The sequence below is a fragment of the Colobus angolensis genome, unplaced genomic scaffold (genome assembly GCF_000951035.1).
Source record: "Colobus angolensis palliatus isolate OR3802 unplaced genomic scaffold, Cang.pa_1.0 Scaffold78, whole genome shotgun sequence".
NCBI lineage: Eukaryota > Metazoa > Chordata > Mammalia > Primates > Cercopithecidae > Colobus > Colobus angolensis.
The window spans coordinates 7,730,838-7,738,273 of record NW_012121598.1 but is presented as its reverse complement, the minus strand read 5'-3'; the positions used below and the strand labels follow the sequence as shown (position 1 = coordinate 7,738,273).

The 7,436-nt window shown below is 38.9% G+C and overlaps 1 protein-coding gene across 5 annotated transcripts in view; it reads left to right on the top strand.

Moving 5' to 3' along the window:
- MYO5A (myosin VA (heavy chain 12, myoxin)) overlaps positions 1–7,436 on the top strand; it is a 160,700-nt gene that overhangs the window by 9,696 nt on the left and 143,568 nt on the right. The window lies entirely within an intron of this gene.

Here is a 7,436-nt window from a genome sequence, read left to right as displayed (position 1 = left end):
GAGACTCCGCCTCAAAAAAAAAAAAAAAAAAAAAATCTCAAAATTGTATAGTGCTCAGAGAATTATATGACTCTTTGGAAAGTAGTAGTCTTAAATACAAAAGCATAGCTCTTACCATCTTTGTTACTGGTCATTCACAGATAGTATTAGGTTTATACGAATATTTATGGCTTTCTACTTTTAGATTTACCTTGGTTTCCTGTAATTTCTTCTTATTATGATCTGTTGTGACTCAGTCACTCAAGGTGATTTCTTAACTGAAGGTTGTGTTTTTTCCTTTTGCTTGGTTTTCTTTTTCAGACAGTTTTAAAATATGCCTCAATCAGATATGGTATTATATTTACCATTTATATAAATAGATCTATACCCATAACATCTGCCACAACAGTTAAAGAGACTGTATCTGTTTAGGTTTACAGTAGGGAATAACTGCTGCAGGATCATTTCTTGCCATTGTTTTCTTGTGAAACAAAGATGTCATCTTTCCAGATGCAAATCCTGGTGTTTCACATTACCATCATTTCTAGGGATCCCTCATGTCTTCAGGGAAGGTACAATTCATCATTCATCTAATAGAGATTTATTGAACACCGTCCAAACACCAGGCACTGTTCTGGGCATGGGGGATACACATTAAATAGACAGGAATTCCTACCCCATGAAGTCAGGCGTGATTAACAATAAAAGTATTAGCTGGGCGTGGTGGCGCGTGTCTGTAGGCGGATCACTTAAGCCTTGGAATTCAAGGTTACGGTAATCTATGATTGTGCTACTACACTCCAGCCTGGGCAACATAATGAGACCCTGCCTTGACAAACAAAATACAAAAATTAGCCAGGCATGGTGGCATGTGCCTTTACTCCTAGCTACTCAGAGGTCTGAGGTGAGAGGATCCTTTGAGCCCGGGAGTTGAAGGCTGCAGTGAGCCAAGATGGCGCCACTGCACTCCAGCCTGGGTGACAGAGCAAGACCCTATCTACAAAAACAAAAACAAAAAAGTAAAGTTACAAAAAAATTAAAGAACATACTGTGCTGGAGCAAGGTTAGAAGCCAGGAGACTAGTTGGGAGGTTATTGCCTTGATCCATGCAAGACATGATCATTTAATTAGTGGAGGTGGTAAAACGTAGATGAATTCTGGGTATATTTTTAAGACGGAACCGCCAAAGGCTTGCTTATGTGGGGTTATTTGAGAAAAAGAGGAGTTAAAGATGGCAGTAAGGATTTGAACTGAGCACCTAGAAGGTTGGAGTTGCTGTTTACTGAGATGTAGAAGATGGCAGGAAGAGCAGGTTGTGTGTGTTGTGGGGTGGGGAGTAGGGGGAAAGGAACAGAGTTCTAATGTAGATCTTTAAGGTTGAAAAGATGTTTTTGACATCTATCGTAAAAACAAAACTCATACTAGGGATTCTTTCCAAGCAGATCAATGTCCGGTGACATCAGCAATAACCAGGATCCTTGAGCAGAATCCTTGACTCATGGCTTCTTTTTAAACATGCTCCTTAGAGAGTACAATGCCCTCATAAAATACCTTCCTAGAATAGCCTTTTAATTTTAATTGTCCTTGTTGACTTACCATGGAGAAAAACTCAGTGGACTGCCATACCTATTTTTTCTCTTATTCTTGTTTGACATTCTTGCCAGTCTTTTCTCATGCTGGAACTAGGGTTTTTGTTTTGTTTTGTGCTGTTTCCTTAAAACCAGGTTGCTGATGGATTTTTTTGCTGTGTTTTCTCTCCACTGTGAGTGATAGTGTAAATCAGTTTTATTGACTAAGTTTCATTTATTTAAATTTGCTTGAAATAAGTTAGTCATATGCAATTAACTTTGGTCTAGTGAAAAAGACATCTGTACTAGTCACTAGCTACCAATAACTGACCATATAAGCTCAAATCTGGTCTCCCTCAGTCTCCATTTTATCATCTATAAAATGGAGCAGTGTCACTGATGGTCTAGTTTTACATTTATAGGTTTCTGTGGTATGCATTTGTTATCTTTATATTTGATAAGAACTAATGCATAAACATTTTTCTTTTTAGTTGAGGGGAGACCATTGTAGGTAGCTGTGTAACAAAGCAGAAGAAACATTGCGTAGACTTTCTCCTGGAAATCAAGAGATGTGGGGTGTAACAATCCAGCTCTACTCTATGCCGGTCATCAGCTGTGAACAAACCATCTAACCTCTTGGTGTTACTCTTTCCTCCAAAGAGGAAAACATGTCTCTCCTGCTTGCTTTGGAGGTGAAAATTATATTAGGTGATACACACAAAAGCCCTTCGAAAAATACTAAGTTCTATTCAAATATGATCTGTTCTTATCATCATAGTTGTCATCATTATGGGGTCTTATGTCTACATTTCTCTTTTCATTGACTTGAGCCTCTCATCTGGTTTTATTATTTCTGAATTTATTTATTACCAGGCCCTTCCTTAGGGTGGCCCCTTCCATCATTTGGTTATGTGGTCTCAGGGTGCGCCACTGTGCAGAGATTCACTGGCCAAGTGCACAGTATTACAGATGATAAAATCGCATCTGTTTCAGCTGAGACTCAGCTGCCCTGTGATGCTAAGTATCCTGTTTATGCAAGTAGACTTCAAGTAATACATGGTACCTCATAAGGATAATTTTATATATGTTATATAAAGGTGGGTTAACTTAAATTAATAAATAGCTACCATATTTAGAGGTCTACTATGTACCAAACATGGTGCAAGGCATGTAATCCTCCTTACATCCCTGGAGCAGATCACCACTGCTTTACAGGTGACGAAAGTAACTTGTCCAGGCCATATGCTAATAAATGGTATCTGAGAGCTGAAATTTGAATCCAGCTTTGAGACTCTGAAGCCTTTCTTCTTTGTCATTTAGTTTTCTTACTTTCAACTACCTGGCCCTATTCTAACAGGTCTGTTCCTTCACATTAAGATGGCATAGTTCTATTTCTGCATCTTTTGTTTAGCATAGAATATCTTGCTCCATGCTTTTTTATCTGTCTAATTTATATTTATACTTCATTATCCCACTCAGGTTTTACTTTCAGATGACCCCAGCTCACAGTAAATGATTTCTCTTTAGAATTCTCCATTTTTATGAGTACTTTAGTCTGTTTTATACTGGTATATCAGAATACCAGACTGGGTAATTTATAGTGAACAGAAGTTTATTTGGCTCATTGTTCTGGATGCAGGAAAGAGCAAGGTTGATGGGCTACATTTATAGTTGAGGGCCTTCTTGCTGCATCATCTTATGGTAGAAGGTGGGAAGGGTAAGAGCATGTAAGACAGAGACAGGAAGGGGGCCAAGCTCATTCTTTCATCAGGATGCCATTACTGCAATCACTAACCCACTTCCATTATGACTGCATAAATCCATCCATGAGGGCAGAGCCCTCATGACCTAGTCACCTTTTTTTTTTTTTTTTTTAAAATACAGGGTCTCACTATGTCACCCAGGCAAGGGTGTAGTAGCACAGTCATGGTTCACTGCAGCCTCAACCTCCGAGGCTCAAGTGATCCTCCCACCTCAGCCTCCCAAGTAGTTAGGACTACAGGCATGTGCAATGATGCCCAGGTAATTTTTTCTTTTTTGTAGAGATGGAATCTCACTATGTTGCCCAGGGTGGTCTCAAATTCCTAGGCTCAAGTGATCCTCCTGCCTCAGCTTCCCAAACTGCTGGAATTACAGGCATGAGCCACCATGCCTGGCCTAGTGACATTTTAAAGTCTCACCTCTCAACACTGTTGCATTGAGGATTTAGTTTGCAACATATGAACTTTGGGGAACACATTCAAACCATAACATTAAACTACTACTTTGGGACTTACTGAATATTTTCTACCCCAGAAGGTTACAGTAGGAATAAAATACAGTACATATTAGAGCACTAGAGTGTGTAAAGGTTATAAACAAATATAATTGGCTATTTCTTCTGTAGCATCTTTATATAGTGTATAGGCTGTGTACTGATGGAACAGAAAACTCAGGTTATTTGAGGGGATCTGATAGCCATGTGAAAAGCTTCTCACCAGGAACTGAGTGACCTCAGCAAGTATCTCTAGGGAACACTTGTTTTCATTTTCTGAGGAGTCTGTCTGCCTCTGTAAAGCACAACATTCAACAGTGCCAGCAACCTTTTTCATAGTAAATAGTTATGCTTCAAAAATAAAATTAATATTATAATTGTAAACTCATTGTCTAGTATTAACTTTAGGGTTTAAGCATTTTCTTTTTGAGACTAATTAAAAGTAGAAATCAGAGAGACACAGCAGAGCAGCTTGATTTTGATGAGTGATAATATAGAAAAACTTAGCATCTCTCTAACAAGAGAGAGATTAAAGTCTCAATGAAGCCACATCTTTAAGGCACCACGGTAAAAACACAGTTTTGAAAGAAAGCATTTTATTACACTAACTTAATATTTTTTCTTTTTAACAAGGGATCAAATAAAGGGAGAAACAGATTGGTTGCCTGCAAAAATGTAAAGCTGTAGATTTTGTTTCACATGGCCATGTTTGTTTATAAGCTAAAAATTCAGACCTAGGTGCAGGTGCATGTACACTTCATCACGGTACATGACAACACTCAATCGGTGGTTATCAGAGAGTTAACATCAACATAGGTGGAGATACTGAGTCATGTTCTGCATTACTCAGGTCTGAGGCACGCATTACTTAATTTCCATGTTAATGCCGTAGATGTAATTGAAAGTATGTTTATTAAGTTTACAGAGGACAAGTTGATGATCTGGGAAGATATGAATAGTGTTTGATATGACCATGATAAACTAGAGAGATTACATATTTTAAAGGATAAAATTCAAAAGGAAAATCTATAAAATAATATATATCGTATAAAATGAAAACTATAAGGAGAGACCCGACAGACCAAATAGATATAAGGTCACCTATGACCGTAAGAGGAAAATAAAGTCTAACAGACATCCTCTCCAACCCTGCCTCTCTCTCTGTCTCTCTCTTGTTTTCTTTCTCTCTTTCTCTCTCTCTTGCTCATCCTTGAATAATTGTTTCCTGGGGTTTCAAGTGCTTCTACATAATTTAACTCCCATTTCCTTATTCTCACAGAACCTGGTTTTCTCCTAATGATCATGTGAGTCAATTCTGGTATTACCCTCTCAATTCTGGTATTACCTTCTCTGGAAATGCTTTCCTGACATCTCTTCCTCACATCTCCTACTGGTTCCATACTCTTCCTTTCTACTTTCATAGTATCTTAGATAGACCTTTTTAATAGCAGTTACTTCCAACTGCGTTTTAACTGTGTCCTTTCTAGTCTCTCTCAATTGACTATGACCCTAGAGTCGTTTATTTCCATAAAGTGATTAGCACATTGTGGCTGCTCATTATGTGTTTGTTAAATGAATGAATGAAGCAGTATTTTTAAGTGAGGGCTTCTAGTTCACATTAGAGCTTCTGGAAACAGGTCAGAAGAGCTCACCTCCACTACAAAGCACCCAGTACCCAGCCTATTTAGGATCATTGTGGAGGCCCTTGAAAGGACTGGCCAAGCCAGAAATCACAAATCTGTCTTTACTTCATTTTCCAGCTAAACTGAGTGATCTGTTCTTTCCAAACTTCTGATTCGGAGCCTTCATTTATGCTATCCCCTTTGCCTGGAATGTACCCTTCCTGCCTTCTGTAGTCCTTGTTTGCTTTCTCTTACTCATTTTTGTAGACCTTGTACAGCTGTCATCTCTAGGGAACCTTCCCTGATAACCTGTTCTTCCTCTTACTGCCCCACCACGTGTATTACAATCTTGAATTACTGGCCTGTCTTTCCTATTAGATGACTGTCTTAGTCCAGTTTCTGCTGCTATAACAGAATACCACAGACTGGGTGATTCCTAAAGAGCAGAAGTTTATTTAACTCACTGTTCTGGAGGCTGAAAAGTCCAAGAGCACAGTGCTGGCATCTGGTGAAGGTCATTCAGTAGTAGAAGGGCACATGAGCGTTTGAGGCAGAGAGAAAATCAGCTTAAACTCATCCTTTTATCAGGAGCCCACTCCCATGATAACTAACTCACTCCTACATTCATGCCATTAATCCATTCCTGAGGGCAGGGGCCTTATGACCTAATCAGCTCTTGAAGGCCCCACCTCCCAATTTTATGATGTTGGCAATGAAATTTCAACATGAATTTTGGAGAGAACATTCAAACCACAACATCCATCAACCACATGAGGATACAGATCATGACCTTACTTAACTTATAGTTGAATGAAGCCAAGCCAGCAAATGGACTATTTCTTCTCTAGTGATGAGGATACTTTAGTAGGAACTGGAGTTTGTAGGAGACACCATTTTGCGGATTGTTAGCTGGTAGATAATTTAAAATATTTTAAATGGTTTTGTAACTGTAATTAAATAGTATAAATTTAAATTTCTTTTCTATGGCTCTAAAGAATATCTCCTGAAGTGGTTGACAACAGTACTGTAAGATATTGAAGTAATTCTTTAGTAATGAAATAATATGTTTGAGATTTGTACGCATAAGAATTCAGAGGCCCTCTATTGCAGATTCATCCTTAATTGTGATGCTCTCTAATTTAATGCCTGATATCTCTTCTTCTCTGCTACTTTTTAATTTATAAGTAGATATTATTTTTAAGAGTTTCGCTCTTTTTGTGCAGACTGGAGTGCAATGGCGCGATCTTGGCTCACCACAACCTCCGCCTCCCAGGTTCAAGTGATTCTCCTGCCTCAGCCTCCCAAGTAGCTGGGATTACAGGCATGTGCCACCACCCCAGCTAATTTTGTATTTTTAGTAGAGACGGGGTTTCTCCATGTTGGTCAGGCTGTTCTCGAACTCCCAACCTCAGGTGATCCACCTGCCTTGGCCTCCCAAAGTGCTGGGATTACAGGCGTGAGCCACCGCGCCCGGCTAACGGAAATATCATTCTTATGTTCCTTTCCACATTGTTGCATGTATGAACCAGCAAAAAGTCACTGTGCCTTATCACAAAGAACAGAGAAGAAATAATGTTAATCACATTCCCAAGTGGGCAGTGGAACAGGAATTAAAAGAAATTAAAGAATGTGTAAGCAGAAACTCAGTTGTATGTAAGAAAACCCAATTCCCCCTCAGAAAGAGAAAGAGCTGGAGTCCTTTAAAAATTAACTGCCTGTTTTTCTTTGGCTAGCGAGTCTTATCTCTCCTTCTTTCCCAGGCATTGTGAAGACCCTGTTTCTCTAGCTGTGCAGCTGCAAAGTCACTAGACAGATAAACCCAAGTCATAAAACATATTTTTTCTTGAAAAGTAAGAAATGATGTAATGTATGTCTCAATTAATTGAATAACTGTCTTTGTTTCTTGCTTCTGTAATATGCTTTCCCCTGCACAGATCTCCCCCCGACCCCATGAAATGTTTAAAAGGTAACTTAACTCTTTGTTCAGGGCTCAGTCCTTTGGATGTTAATCCA